A 16,647-nucleotide genomic window follows, 5' to 3' on the forward strand; every position below is an offset into this window, starting at 1 on the left:
TCCCGCTAAATCTGTCGTTACCGCTGTACTGTTGTGGCTGGGCAAGTTATTTAGTGTCCGTCAAAGCACATTTTTTGTTCTGGGTTGAAATACAATTCCCAATTTAGCAATTTCATAATTTAGTGGTTTCTGCTATATCAGAGCTATTTGAAATCTATCCCTAAAAGGGTATATAATATTCAAGGTGCACATAGGGTCATTCAGAATAACTTCACACACACGCTACTGTGCATTTCCAAGTCTAATTCTGTCAGTAAATCCATACCGGTCACCCAGCGCCTAAATACTAGGCCTCAAATTTATATCCCGCTAAATCTGTCGTTACCGCTGTACTGTTGTGGCTGGGCAAGTTATTTAGTGTCCGTCAAAGCACATTTTTTGTTCTGGGTTGAAATACAATTCCCAATTTAGCAATTTCATAATTTAGTGGTTTCTGCTATATCAGAGCTATTTGAAATCTATCCCTAAAAGGGTATATAATATTCAAGGTGCACATAGGGTCATTCAGAATAACTTCACACACACGCTACTGTGCATTTCCAAGTCTAATTCTGTCACTAAATCCATACCGGTCACCCAGCGCCTAAATACTAGGCCTCAAATTTATATCCCGCTAAATCTGTCGTTACCGCTGTACTGTTGTGGCTGGGCAAGTTATTTAGTGTCCGTCAAAGCACATTTTTTGTTCTGGGTTGAAATACAATTCCCAATTTAGCAATTTCATAATTTAGTGGTTTCTGCTATATCAGAGCTATTTGAAATCTATCCCTAAAAGGGTATATAATATTCAAGGTGCACATAGGGTCATTCAGAATAACTTCACACACACGCTACTGTGCATTTCCAAGTCTAATTCTGTCAGTAAATCCTATACCGGTCACCCAGCGCCTAAATACTAGGCCTCAAATTTATATCCCGCTAAATCTGTCGTTACCGCTGTACTGTTGTGGCTGGGCAAGTTATTTAGTGTCCGTCAAAGCACATTTTTTGTTCTGGGTTGAAATACAATTCCCAATTTTTAGCAATTTCATAATTTAGTGGTTTCTGCTATATCAGAGCTATTTGAAATCTATCCCTAAAAGGGTATATAATATTCAAGGTGCACATAGGGTCATTCAGAATAACTTCACACACACGCTACTGTGCATTTCCAAGTCTAATTCTGTCAGTAAATCCATACCGGTCACCCAGCGCCTAAATACTAGGCCTCAAATTTATATCCGCTAAATCTGTCGTTACCGCTGTACTGTTGTGGCTGGGCAAGTTATTTAGTGTCCGTTAAAGCACATTTTTTGTTCTGGGTTGAAATACAATTCCCAATTTAGCAATTTCATAATTTAGTGGTTTCTGCTATATCAGAGCTATTTGAAATCTATCCCTAAAAGGGTATATAATATTCAAGGTGCACATAGGGTCATTCAGAATAACTTCACACACACGCTACTGTGCATTTCCAAGTCTAATTCTGTCAGTAAATCCATACCTGTCACCCAGCGCCTAAATACTAGGCCTCAAATTTATATCCCGCTAAATCTGTCGTTACCGCTGTACTGTTGTGGCTGGGCAAGTTATTTAGTGTCCGTCAAAGCACATTTTTTGTTCTGGGTTGAAATACAATTCCCAATTTAGCAATTTCATAATTTAGTGGTTTCTGCTAGTATCAGAGCTATTTGAAATCTATCCCTAAAAGGGTATATAATATTCAAGGTGCACATAGGGTCATTCAGAATAACTTCACACACACGCTACTGTGCATTTCCAAGTCTAATTCTGTCAGTAAATCCATACCGGTCACCCAGCGCCTAAATACTAGGCCTCAAATTTATATCCCGCTAAATCTGTCGTTACCGCTGTACTGTTGTGGCTGGGCAAGTTATTTAGTGTCCGTCAAAGCACATTTTTTGTTCTGGGTTGAAATACAATTCCCAATTTAGCAATTTCATAATTTAGTGGTTTCTGCTATATCAGAGCTATTTGAAATCTATCCCTAAAAGGGTATATAATATTCAAGGTGCACATAGGGTCATTCAGAATAACTTCACACACACGCTACTGTGCATTTCCAAGTCTAATTCTGTCACTAAATCCATACCGGTCACCCAGCGCCTAAATACTAGGCCTCAAATTTATATCCCGCTAAATCTGTCGTTACCGCTGTACTGTTGTGGCTGGGCAAGTTATTTAGTGTCCGTCAAAGCACATTTTTTGTTCTGGGTTGAAATACAATTCCCAATTTAGCAATTTCATAATTTAGTGGTTTCTGCTATATCAGAGCTATTTGAAATCTATCCCTAAAAGGGTATATAATATTCAAGGTGCACATAGGGTCATTCAGAATAACTTCACACACACGCTACTGTGCATTTCCAAGTCTAATTCTGTCAGTAAATCCATACCGGTCACCCAGCGCCTAAATACTAGGCCTCAAATTTATATCCCGCTAAATCTGTCGTTACCGCTGTACTGTTGTGGCTGGGCAAGTTATTTAGTGTCCGTCAAAGCACATTTTTTGTTCTGGGTTGAAATACAATTCCCAATTTAGCAATTTCATAATTTAGTGGTTTCTGCTATATCAGAGCTATTTGAAATCTATCCCTAAAAGGGTATATAATATTCAAGGTGCACATAGGGTCATTCAGAATAACTTCACACACACGCTACTGTGCATTTCCAAGTCTAATTCTGTCAGTAAATCCATACCGGTCACCCAGCGCCTAAATACTAGGCCTCAAATTTATATCCCGCTAAATCTGTCGTTACCGCTGTACTGTTGTGGCTGGGCAAGTTATTTAGTGTCCGTCAAAGCACATTTTTTGTTCTGGGTTGAAATACAATTCCCAATTTAGCAATTTCCTAATTTAGTGGTTTCTGCTGTATCAGAGCTATTTGAAATCTATCCCTAAAAGGGTATATAATATTCAAGGTGCACATAGGGTCATTCAGAATAACTTCACACACACGCTACTGTGCATTTCCAAGTCTAATTCTGTCAGTAAATCCTATACCTGTCACCCAGCGCCTAAATACTAGGCCTCAAATTTATATCCCGCTAAATCTGTCGTTACCGCTGTACTGTTGGCTGGGCAAGTTATTTAGTGTCCGTCAAAGCACATTTTTTGTTCTGGGTTGAAATACAATTCCCAATTTAGCAATTTCATAATTTAGTGGTTTCTGCTGTATCAGAGCTATTTGAAATCTATCCCTAAAAGGGTATATAATATTCAAGGTGCACATAGGGTCATTCAGAATAACTTCACACACACGCTACTGTGCATTTCCAAGTCTAATTCTGTCAGTAAATCCATACCTGTCACCCAGCGCCTAAATACTAGGCCTCAAATTTATATCCCGCTAAATCTGTCGTTACCGCTGTACTGTTGTGGCTGGGCAAGTTATTTAGTGTCCGTCAAAGCACATTTTTTGTTCTGGGTTGAAATACAATTCCCAATTTAGCAATTTCATAATTTAGTGGTTTCTGCTATATCAGAGCTATTTGAAATCTATCCCTAAAAGGGTATATAATATTCAAGGTGCACATAGGGTCATTCAGAATAACTTCACACACACGCTACTGTGCATTTCCAAGTCTAATTCTGTCAGTAAATCCATACCTGTCACCCAGCGCCTAAATACTAGGCCTCAAATTTATATCCCGCTAAATCTGTCGTTACCGCTGTACTGTTGTGGCTGGGCAAGTTATTTAGTGTCCGTCAAAGCACATTTTTTGTTCTGGGTTGAAATACAATTCCCAATTTAGCAATTTCATAATTTAGTGGTTTCTGCTATATCAGAGCTATTTGAAATCTATCCCTAAAAGGGTATATAATATTCAAGGTGCACATAGGGTCATTCAGAATAACTTCACACACACGCTACTGTGCATTTCCAAGTCTAATTCTGTCAGTAAATCCTATACCTGTCACCCAGCGCCTAAATACTAGGCCTCAAATTTATATCCCGCTAAATCTGTCGTTACCGCTGTACTGTTGTGGCTGGGCAAGTTATTTAGTGTCCGTCAAAGCACATTTTTTGTTCTGGGTTGAAATACAATTCCCAATTTAGCAATTTCATAATTTAGTGGTTTCTGCTGTATCAGAGCTATTTGAAATCTATCCCTAAAAGGGTATATAATATTCAAGGTGCACATAGGGTCATTCAGAATAACTTCACACACACGCTACTGTGCATTTCCAAGTCTAATTCTGTCAGTAAATCCTATACCTGTCACCCAGCGCCTAAATACTAGGCCTCAAATTTATATCCCGCTAAATCTGTCGTTACCGCTGTACTGTTGTGGCTGGGCAAGTTATTTAGTGTCCGTCAAAGCACATTTTTTGTTCTGGGTTGAAATACAATTCCCAATTTAGCAATTTCATAATTTAGTGGTTTCTGCTAGTATCAGAGCTATTTGAAATCTATCCCTAAAAGGGTATATAATATTCAAGGTGCACATAGGGTCATTCAGAATAACTTCACACACACGCTACTGTGCATTTCCAAGTCTAATTCTGTCAGTAAATCCTATACCTGTCACCCAGCGCCTAAATACTAGGCCTCAAATTTATATCCCGCTAAATCTGTCGTTACCGCTGTACTGTTGTGGCTGGGCAAGTTATTTAGTGTCCGTCAAAGCACATTTTTTGTTCTGGGTTGAAATACAATTCCCAATTTAGCAATTTCATAATTTAGTGGTTTCTGCTAGTATCAGAGCTATTTGAAATCTATCCCTAAAAGGGTATATAATATTCAAGGTGCACATAGGGTCATTCAGAATAACTTCACACACACGCTACTGTGCATTTCCAAGTCTAATTCTGTCAGTAAATCCATACCTGTCACCCAGCGCCTAAATACTAGGCCTCAAATTTATATCCCGCTAAATCTGTCGTTACCGCTGTACTGTTGTGGCTGGGCAAGTTATTTAGTGTCCGTCAAAGCACATTTTTTGTTCTGGGTTGAAATACAATTCCCAATTTAGCAATTTCATAATTTAGTGGTTTCTGCTATATCAGAGCTATTTGAAATCTATCCCTAAAAGGGTATATAATATTCAAGGTGCACATAGGGTCATTCAGAATAACTTCACACACACGCTACTGTGCATTTCCAAGTCTAATTCTGTCAGTAAATCCATACCGGTCACCCAGCGCCTAAATACTAGGCCTCAAATTTATATCCCGCTAAATCTGTCGTTACCGCTGTACTGTTGTGGCTGGGCAAGTTATTTAGTGTCCGTCAAAGCACATTTTTTGTTCTGGGTTGAAATACAATTCCCAATTTAGCAATTTCATAATTTAGTGGTTTCTGCTATATCAGAGCTATTTGAAATCTATCCCTAAAAGGGTATATAATATTCAAGGTGCACATAGGGTCATTCAGAATAACTTCACACACACGCTACTGTGCATTTCCAAGTCTAATTCTGTCAGTAAATCCATACCGGTCACCCAGCGCCTAAATACTAGGCCTCAAATTTATATCCCGCTAAATCTGTCGTTACCGCTGTCCTGTTGTGGATGGGCAAGTTATTTAGTGTCCGTCAAAGCACATTTTTTGTTCTGGGTTGAAATACAATTCCCAATTTAGCAATTTCATAATTTAGTGGTTTCTGCTATATCAGAGCTATTTGAAATCTATCCCTAAAAGGGTATATAATATTCAAGGTGCACATAGGGTCATTCAGAATAACTTCACACACACGCTACTGTGCATTTCCAAGTCTAATTCTGTCACTAAATCCATACCGGTCACCCAGCGCCTAAATACTAGGCCTCAAATTTATATCCCGCTAAATCTGTCGTTACCGCTGTACTGTTGTGGCTGGGCAAGTTATTTAGTGTCCGTCAAAGCACATTTTTTGTTCTGGGTTGAAATACAATTCCCAATTTAGCAATTTCATAATTTAGTGGGTATGTAGCTGGGCAAGTTATTTAGTGTCCGTAAAAGCACATTTTTTGTTCTGGGGTTGAAATACAATTCCTAATTTAGCAATTTCCTAATTTAGTGGTTTCTGCTGTATCAGAGCTATTTGAAATCTATCCCTAAAAGGGTATATAATATTCAAGGTGCACATAGGGTCATTCAGAATAACTTCACACACACGCTACTGTGCATTTCCAAGTCTAATTCTGTCCAGTAAATCTATACCTGTCACCCAGCGCCTAAATACTAGGCCTCAAATTTATATCCCGCTAAATCTGTCCTTAGTGCTGTAGCTGGGCGAGTTATTTAGTGTCCGTTCAAGCACATTTCTTGTTCTGGGTTGAAATACAATTCCCAAGTTAGCAATTTCCATAATTTAGTGGTTTCTGCTATATCAGAGCTATTTGAAATCTATCCCTAAAAGGGTATATAATATTCAAGGTGCACATTGGGTCATTCAGAATAACTTCACACACACCCGCTACTGTGTATTTCCAAGTCTAATTCTGGCACTAAACCCATACCTGTCACCCAGCGCCTAAATACTAGGCCTCAAATTTATATCCCGCTAAATCTGTCGTTACCGCGGTACTGTTGTGGCTGGGCAAGTTATTTAGTGTCCGTCAAAGCACAGTTTTGTTCTGGGTTTGAAATACAATTCCCAATTTAGCATTTCATAATTTAGTGGTTTCTGCTATATCAGAGCTATTTGAAATCTATCCCTAAAAGGGTATATAATATTCAAGGTGCACATAGGGTCATTCAGAATAACTTCACACACACGCTACTGTGCATTCCAAGTCTAATTCTGTCACTAAATCCATACCTGTCACCCAGCGCCTAAATACTAGGCCTCAAATTTATATCCCGCTAAATCTGTCGTTACCGCTGTCCTGTTGTGGCTGGGCAAGTTATTTAGTGTCCGTCAAAGCACATTTTTTGTTCTGGGTTGAAATACAATTCCCCATTAGCAATTGGGCAAGTTATTTAGTGTCCGTCAAAGCACATTTTTTGTTCTGGGTTGAAATACAATTCCCAATTTAGCAATTTCATAATTTAGTGGTTTCTGCTATATCAGAGCTATTTGAAATCTATCCCTAAAAGGGTATATAATATTCAAGGTGCACATAGGGTCATTCAGAATAACTTCACACACACGCTACTGTGCATTTCCAAGTCTAATTCTGTCACTAAATCCATACCGGTCACCCAGCGCCTAAATACTAGGCCTCAAATTTATATCCCGCTAAATCTGTCGTTACCGCTGTACTGTTGTGGCTGGGCAAGTTATTTAGTGTCCGTCAAAGCACATTTTTTGTTCTGGGTTGAAATACAATTCCCAATTTAGCAATTTCATAATTTAGTGGTTTCTGCTATATCAGAGCTATTTGAAATCTATCCCTAAAAGGGTATATAATATTCAAGGTGCACATAGGGTCATTCAGAATAACTTCACACACACGCTACTGTGCATTTCCAAGTCTAATTCTGTCAGTAAATCCATACCGGTCACCCAGCGCCTAAATACTAGGCCTCAAATTTATATCCCGCTAAATCTGTCGTTACCGCTGTCCTGTTGTGGCTGGGCAAGTTATTTAGTGTCCGTCAAAGCACATTTTTTGTTCTGGGTTGAAATACAATTCCCAATTTAGCAATTTCATAATTTAGTGGTTTCTGCTATATCAGAGCTATTTGAAATCTATCCCTAAAAGGGTATATAATATTCAAGGTGCACATAGGGTCATTCAGAATAACTTCACACACACGCTACTGTGCATTTCCAAGTCTAATTCTGTCAGTAAATCCATACCGGTCACCCAGCGCCTAAATACTAGGCCTCAAATTTATATCCCGCTAAATCTGTCGTTACCGCTGTACTGTTGTGGCTGGGCAAGTTATTTAGTGTCCGTCAAAGCACATTTTTTGTTCTGGGTTGAAATACAATTCCCAATTTAGCAATTTCATAATTTAGTGGTTTCTGCTATATCAGAGCTATTTGAAATCTATCCCTAAAAGGGTATATAATATTCAAGGTGCACATAGGGTCATTCAGAATAACTTCACACACACGCTACTGTGCATTTCCAAGTCTAATTCTGTCAGTAAATCCATACCGGTCACCCAGCGCCTAAATACTAGGCCTCAAATTTATATCCCGCTAAATCTGTCGTTACCGCTGTACTGTTGTGGCTGGGCAAGTTATTTAGTGTCCGTCAAAGCACATTTTTTGTTCTGGGTTGAAATACAATTCCCAATTTAGCAATTTCATAATTTAGTGGTTTCTGCTATATCAGAGCTATTTGAAATCTATCCCTAAAAGGGTATATAATATTCAAGGTGCACATAGGGTCATTCAGAATAACTTCACACACACGCTACTGTGCATTTCCAAGTCTAATTCTGTCACTAAATCCATACCGGTCACCCAGCGCCTAAATACTAGGCCTCAAATTTATATCCCGCTAAATCTGTCGTTACCGCTGTACTGTTGTGGCTGGGCAAGTTATTTAGTGTCCGTCAAAGCACATTTTTTGTTCTGGGTTGAAATACAATTCCCAATTTAGCAATTTCATAATTTAGTGGTTTCTGCTATATCAGAGCTATTTGAAATCTATCCCTAAAAGGGTATATAATATTCAAGGTGCACATAGGGTCATTCAGAATAACTTCACACACACGCTACTGTGCATTTCCAAGTCTAATTCTGTCAGTAAATCCATACCGGTCACCCAGCGCCTAAATACTAGGCCTCAAATTTATATCCCGCTAAATCTGTCGTTACCGCTGTCCTGTTGTGGCTGGGCAAGTTATTTAGTGTCCGTCAAAGCACATTTTTTGTTCTGGGTTGAAATACAATTCCCAATTTAGCAATTTCATAATTTAGTGGTTTCTGCTATATCAGAGCTATTTGAAATCTATCCCTAAAAGGGTATATAATATTCAAGGTGCACATAGGGTCATTCAGAATAACTTCACACACACGCTACTGTGCATTTCCAAGTCTAATTCTGTCACTAAATCCATACCGGTCACCCAGCGCCTAAATACTAGGCCTCAAATTTATATCCCGCTAAATCTGTCGTTACCGCTGTCCTGTTGTGGCTGGGCAAGTTATTTAGTGTCCGTCAAAGCACATTTTTTGTTCTGGGTTGAAATACAATTCCCAATTTAGCAATTTCATAATTTAGTGGTTTCTGCTATATCAGAGCTATTTGAAATCTATCCCTAAAAGGGTATATAATATTCAAGGTGCACATAGGGTCATTCAGAATAACTTCACACACACGCTACTGTGCATTTCCAAGTCTAATTCTGTCACTAAATCCATACCGGTCACCCAGCGCCTAAATACTAGGCCTCAAATTTATATCCCGCTAAATCTGTCGTTACCGCTGTACTGTTGTGGCTGGGCAAGTTATTTAGTGTCCGTCAAAGCACATTTTTTGTTCTGGGTTGAAATACAATTCCCAATTTAGCAATTTCATAATTTAGTGGTTTCTGCTATATCAGAGCTATTTGAAATCTATCCCTAAAAGGGTATATAATATTCAAGGTGCACATAGGGTCATTCAGAATAACTTCACACACACGCTACTGTGCATTTCCAAGTCTAATTCTGTCACTAAATCCATACCGGTCACCCAGCGCCTAAATACTAGGCCTCAAATTTATATCCCGCTAAATCTGTCGTTACCGCTGTACTGTTGTGGCTGGGCAAGTTATTTAGTGTCCGTCAAAGCACATTTTTTGTTCTGGGTTGAAATACAATTCCCAATTTAGCAATTTCATAATTTAGTGGTTTCTGCTAGTATCAGAGCTATTTGAAATCTATCCCTAAAAGGGTATATAATATTCAAGGTGCACATAGGGTCATTCAGAATAACTTCACACACACGCTACTGTGCATTTCCAAGTCTAATTCTGTCAGTAAATCCTATACCGGTCACCCAGCGCCTAAATACTAGGCCTCAAATTTATATCCCGCTAAATCTGTCGTTACCGCTGTACTGTTGTGGCTGGGCAAGTTATTTAGTGTCCGTCAAAGCACATTTTTTGTTCTGGGTTGAAATACAATTCCCAATTTAGCAATTTCATAATTTAGTGGTTTCTGCTAGTATCAGAGCTATTTGAAATCTATCCCTAAAAGGGTATATAATATTCAAGGTGCACATAGGGTCATTCAGAATAACTTCACACACACGCTACTGTGCATTTCCAAGTCTAATTCTGTCAGTAAATCCATACCGGTCACCCAGCGCCTAAATACTAGGCCTCAAATTTATATCCCGCTAAATCTGTCGTTACCGCTGTCCTGTTGTGGCTGGGCAAGTTATTTAGTGTCCGTCAAAGCACATTTTTTGTTCTGGGTTGAAATACAATTCCCAATTTAGCAATTTCATAATTTAGTGGTTTCTGCTATATCAGAGCTATTTGAAATCTATCCCTAAAAGGGTATATAATATTCAAGGTGCACATAGGGTCATTCAGAATAACTTCACACACACGCTACTGTGCATTTCCAAGTCTAATTCTGTCACTAAATCCATACCGGTCACCCAGCGCCTAAATACTAGGCCTCAAATTTATATCCCGCTAAATCTGTCGTTACCGCTGTACTGTTGTGGCTGGGCAAGTTATTTAGTGTCCGTCAAAGCACATTTTTTGTTCTGGGTTGAAATACAATTCCCAATTTAGCAATTTCATAATTTAGTGGTTTCTGCTATATCAGAGCTATTTGAAATCTATCCCTAAAAGGGTATATAATATTCAAGGTGCACATAGGGTCATTCAGAATAACTTCACACACACGCTACTGTGCATTTCCAAGTCTAATTCTGTCACTAAATCCATACCGGTCACCCAGCGCCTAAATACTAGGCCTCAAATTTATATCCCGCTAAATCTGTCGTTACCGCTGTACTGTTGTGGATGGGCAAGTTATTTAGTGTCCGTCAAAGCACATTTTTTGTTCTGGGTTGAAATACAATTCCCAATTTAGCAATTTCATAATTTAGTGGTTTCTTCTGCTATATCAGAGCTATTTGAAATCTATCCCTAAAAGGGTATATAATATTCAAGGTGCACATAGGGTCATTCAGAATAACTTCACACACACGCTACTGTGCATTTCCAAGTCTAATTCTGTCACTAAATCCATACCGGTCACCCAGCGCCTAAATACTAGGCCTCAAATTTATATCCCGCTAAATCTGTCGTTACCGCTGTACTGTTGTGGCTGGGCAAGTTATTTAGTGTCCGTCAAAGCACATTTTTTGTTCTGGGTTGAAATACAATTCCCAATTTAGCAATTTCATAATTTAGTGGTTTCTGCTATATCAGAGCTATTTGAAATCTATCCCTAAAAGGGTATATAATATTCAAGGTGCACATAGGGTCATTCAGAATAACTTCACACACACGCTACTGTGCATTTCCAAGTCTAATTCTGTCACTAAATCCATACCGGTCACCCAGCGCCTAAATACTAGGCCTCAAATTTATATCCCGCTAAATCTGTCGTTACCGCTGTCCTGTTGTGGATGGGCAAGTTATTTAGTGTCCGTCAAAGCACATTTTTTGTTCTGGGTTGAAATACAATTCCCAATTTAGCAATTTCATAATTTAGTGGTTTCTGCTATATCAGAGCTATTTGAAATCTATCCCTAAAAGGGTATATAATATTCAAGGTGCACATAGGGTCATTCAGAATAACTTCACACACACGCTACTGTGCATTTCCAAGTCTAATTCTGTCACTAAATCCATACCGGTCACCCAGCGCCTAAATACTAGGCCTCAAATTTATATCCCGCTAAATCTGTCGTTACCGCTGTCCTGTTGTGGATGGGCAAGTTATTTAGTGTCCGTCAAAGCACATTTTTGTTCTGGGTTGAAATACAATTCCCAATTTAGCAATTTCATAATTTAGTGGTTTCTGCTATATCAGAGCTATTTGAAATCTATCCCTAAAAGGGTATATAATATTCAAGGTGCACATAGGGTCATTCAGAATAACTTCACACACACGCTACTGTGCATTTCCAAGTCTAATTCTGTCACTAAATCCATACCGGTCACCCAGCGCCTAAATACTAGGCCTCAAATTTATATCCCGCTAAATCTGTCGTTACCGCTGTACTGTTGTGGCTGGGCAAGTTATTTAGTGTCCGTCAAAGCACATTTTTTGTTCTGGGTTGAAATACAATTCCCAATTTAGCAATTTCATAATTTAGTGGTTTCTGCTATATCAGAGCTATTTGAAATCTATCCCTAAAAGGGTATATAATATTCAAGGTGCACATAGGGTCATTCAGAATAACTTCACACACACGCTACTGTGCATTTCCAAGTCTAATTCTGTCAGTAAATCCATACCGGTCACCCAGCGCCTAAATACTAGGCCTCAAATTTATATCCCGCTAAATCTGTCGTTACCGCTGTCCTGTTGTGGCTGGGCAAGTTATTTAGTGTCCGTCAAAGCACATTTTTTGTTCTGGGTTGAAATACAATTCCCAATTTAGCAATTTCATAATTTAGTGGTTTCTGCTATATCAGAGCTATTTGAAATCTATCCCTAAAAGGGTATATAATATTCAAGGTGCACATAGGGTCATTCAGAATAACTTCACACACACGCTACTGTGCATTTCCAAGTCTAATTCTGTCACTAAATCCATACCGGTCACCCAGCGCCTAAATACTAGGCCTCAAATTTATATCCCGCTAAATCTGTCGTTACCGCTGTACTGTTGTGGCTGGGCAAGTTATTTAGTGTCCGTCAAAGCACATTTTTTGTTCTGGGTTGAAATACAATTCCCAATTTAGCAATTTCATAATTTAGTGGTTTCTGCTATATCAGAGCTATTTGAAATCTATCCCTAAAAGGGTATATAATATTCAAGGTGCACATAGGGTCATTCAGAATAACTTCACACACACGCTACTGTGCATTTCCAAGTCTAATTCTGTCAGTAAATCCATACCGGTCACCCAGCGCCTAAATACTAGGCCTCAAATTTATATCCCGCTAAATCTGTCGTTACCGCTGTCCTGTTGTGGCTGGGCAAGTTATTTAGTGTCCGTCAAAGCACATTTTTTGTTCTGGGTTGAAATACAATTCCCAATTTAGCAATTTCATAATTTAGTGGTTTCTGCTATATCAGAGCTATTTGAAATCTATCCCTAAAAGGGTATATAATATTCAAGGTGCACATAGGGTCATTCAGAATAACTTCACACACACGCTACTGTGCATTTCCAAGTCTAATTCTGTCACTAAATCCATACCGGTCACCCAGCGCCTAAATACTAGGCCTCAAATTTATATCCCGCTAAATCTGTCGTTACCGCTGTCCTGTTGTGGCTGGGCAAGTTATTTAGTGTCCGTCAAAGCACATTTTTTGTTCTGGGTTGAAATACAATTCCCAATTTAGCAATTTCATAATTTAGTGGTTTCTGCTATATCAGAGCTATTTGAAATCTATCCCTAAAAGGGTATATAATATTCAAGGTGCACATAGGGTCATTCAGAATAACTTCACACACACGCTACTGTGCATTTCCAAGTCTAATTCTGTCAGTAAATCCATACCGGTCACCCAGCGCCTAAATACTAGGCCTCAAATTTATATCCCGCTAAATCTGTCGTTACCGCTGTACTGTTGTGGCTGGGCAAGTTATTTAGTGTCCGTCAAAGCACATTTTTTGTTCTGGGTTGAAATACAATTCCCAATTTAGCAATTTCATAATTTAGTGGTTTCTGCTATATCAGAGCTATTTGAAATCTATCCCTAAAAGGGTATATAATATTCAAGGTGCACATAGGGTCATTCAGAATAACTTCACACACACGCTACTGTGCATTTCCAAGTCTAATTCTGTCACTAAATCCATACCGGTCACCCAGCGCCTAAATACTAGGCCTCAAATTTATATCCCGCTAAATCTGTCGTTACCGCTGTCCTGTTGTGGATGGGCAAGTTATTTAGTGTCCGTCAAAGCACATTTTTTGTTCTGGGTTGAAATACAATTCCCAATTTAGCAATTTCATAATTTAGTGGTTTCTGCTATATCAGAGCTATTTGAAATCTATCCCTAAAAGGGTATATAATATTCAAGGTGCACATAGGGTCATTCAGAATAACTTCACACACACGCTACTGTGCATTTCCAAGTCTAATTCTGTCACTAAATCCATACCGGTCACCCAGCGCCTAAATACTAGGCCTCAAATTTATATCCCGCTAAATCTGTCGTTACCGCTGTCCTGTTGTGGATGGGCAAGTTATTTAGTGTCCGTCAAAGCACATTTTTTGTTCTGGGTTGAAATACAATTCCCAATTTAGCAATTTCATAATTTAGTGGTTTCTGCTATATCAGAGCTATTTGAAATCTATCCCTAAAAGGGTATATAATATTCAAGGTGCACATAGGGTCATTCAGAATAACTTCACACACACGCTACTGTGCATTTCCAAGTCTAATTCTGTCACTAAATCCATACCGGTCACCCAGCGCCTAAATACTAGGCCTCAAATTTATATCCCGCTAAATCTGTCGTTACCGCTGTACTGTTGTGGCTGGGCAAGTTATTTAGTGTCCGTCAAAGCACATTTTTTGTTCTGGGTTGAAATACAATTCCCAATTTAGCAATTTCATAATTTAGTGGTTTCTGCTGTATCAGAGCTATTTGAAATCTATCCCTAAAAGGGTATATAATATTCAAGGTGCACATAGGGTCATTCAGAATAACTTCACACACACGCTACTGTGCATTTCCAAGTCTAATTCTGTCAGTAAATCCTATACCTGTCACCCAGCGCCTAAATACTAGGCCTCAAATTTATATCCCGCTAAATCTGTCGTTACCGCTGTACTGTTGTGGCTGGGCAAGTTATTTAGTGTCCGTCAAAGCACATTTTTTGTTCTGGGTTGAAATACAATTCCCAATTTAGCAATTTCATAATTTAGTGGTTTCTGCTATATCAGAGCTATTTGAAATCTATCCCTAAAAGGGTATATAATATTCAAGGTGCACATAGGGTCATTCAGAATAACTTCACACACACGCTACTGTGCATTTCCAAGTCTAATTCTGTCACTAAATCCATACCGGTCACCCAGCGCCTAAATACTAGGCCTCAAATTTATATCCCGCTAAATCTGTCGTTACCGCTGTCCTGTTGTGGCTGGGCAAGTTATTTAGTGTCCGTCAAAGCACATTTTTTGTTCTGGGTTGAAATACAATTCCCAATTTAGCAATTTCATAATTTAGTGGTTTCTGCTATATCAGAGCTATTTGAAATCTATCCCTAAAAGGGTATATAATATTCAAGGTGCACATAGGGTCATTCAGAATAACTTCACACACACGCTACTGTGCATTTCCAAGTCTAATTCTGTCAGTAAATCCATACCGGTCACCCAGCGCCTAAATACTAGGCCTCAAATTATATCCAGCTAAATCTGTCAGTTACTGCTGTTGGCTGGTCAAGTTATTTAGTGTTCGTCAAAGCACAGTTTTGTTCTGGTTGAAATACATTCCCAATTTAGCAATTCCTAATTAGTGGTTTCTGCTGTATCAGAGCCTACTTTAAATTTATCCCTAAAAGGGTATATTAGATTCAAGGTGCAGATAGGGTCATTCTCGAATAACTTCACACACACGCTACTGTGCAGTATCCAGTCTAATTCTGTCAGTAAACGTATACCTGTCACCCAGCGCCTAAATTACTAGGCCTCAAATTTATATCCAGCTAAATCTGTCGTTACTGCTGTGGCTGGTCAAGTTATTTAGTGTCCGTCAAAGCACAGTTTTTGTTCGGGTTGAAATACAATTCCCAATTTAGCAATTTCCTAATTTAGTGTTTCTGCTGTATCAGGCCTACTTTAAATTTATCCCTAAAAGGGTATATAATATTCAAGGTGCACATAGGGTCATTCAGAATAACTTCACACACACGCTACTGTGCATTTCCAAGTCTAATTCTGTCAGTAAATCCATACCTGTCACCCAGCGCCTAAATACTAGGCCTCAAATTTATATCCCGCTAAATCTGTCGTTACCGCTGTACTGTTGTGGCTGGGCAAGTTATTTAGTGTCCGTCAAAGCACATTTTTTGTTCTGGGTTGAAATACAATTCCCAATTTAGCAATTTCATAATTTAGTGGTTTCTGCTATATCAGAGCTATTTGAAATCTATCCCTAAAAGGGTATATAATATTCAAGGTGCACATAGGGTCATTCAGAATAACTTCACACACACGCTACTGTGCATTTCCAAGTCTAATTCTGTCACTAAATCCATACCGGTCACCCAGCGCCTAAATACTAGGCCTCAAATTTATATCCCGCTAAATCTGTCGTTACCGCTGTACTGTTGTGGCTGGGCAAGTTATTTAGTGTCCGTCAAAGCACATTTTTTGTTCTGGGTTGAAATACAATTCCCAATTTAGCAATTTCATAATTTAGTGGTTTCTGCTATATCAGAGCTATTTGAAATCTATCCCTAAAAGGGTATATAATATTCAAGGTGCACATAGGGTCATTCAGAATAACTTCACACACACGCTACTGTGCATTTCCAAGTCTAATTCTGTCAGTAAATCCTATACCTGTCACCCAGCGCCTAAATACTAGGCCTCAAATTTATATCCCGCTAAATCTGTCGTTACCGCTGTACTGTTGTGGCTGGGCAAGTTATTTAGTGTCCGTCAAAGCACATT

General features: G+C 38.8%; 1 protein-coding gene across 4 annotated transcripts in view; it reads left to right on the top strand.

Annotated features, from left to right (window-relative positions):
- DCAF6 (DDB1 and CUL4 associated factor 6) overlaps nt 1–16,647 on the top strand; it is a 1,153,281-nt gene that overhangs the window by 745,836 nt on the left and 390,798 nt on the right. The gene's annotated exons all lie outside the window — the stretch shown is intronic.

The sequence above is a fragment of the Bufo gargarizans genome, chromosome 3 (assembly GCF_014858855.1).
Source record: "Bufo gargarizans isolate SCDJY-AF-19 chromosome 3, ASM1485885v1, whole genome shotgun sequence".
In the NCBI taxonomy this organism is placed as follows: Eukaryota; Metazoa; Chordata; class Amphibia; order Anura; family Bufonidae; genus Bufo; species Bufo gargarizans.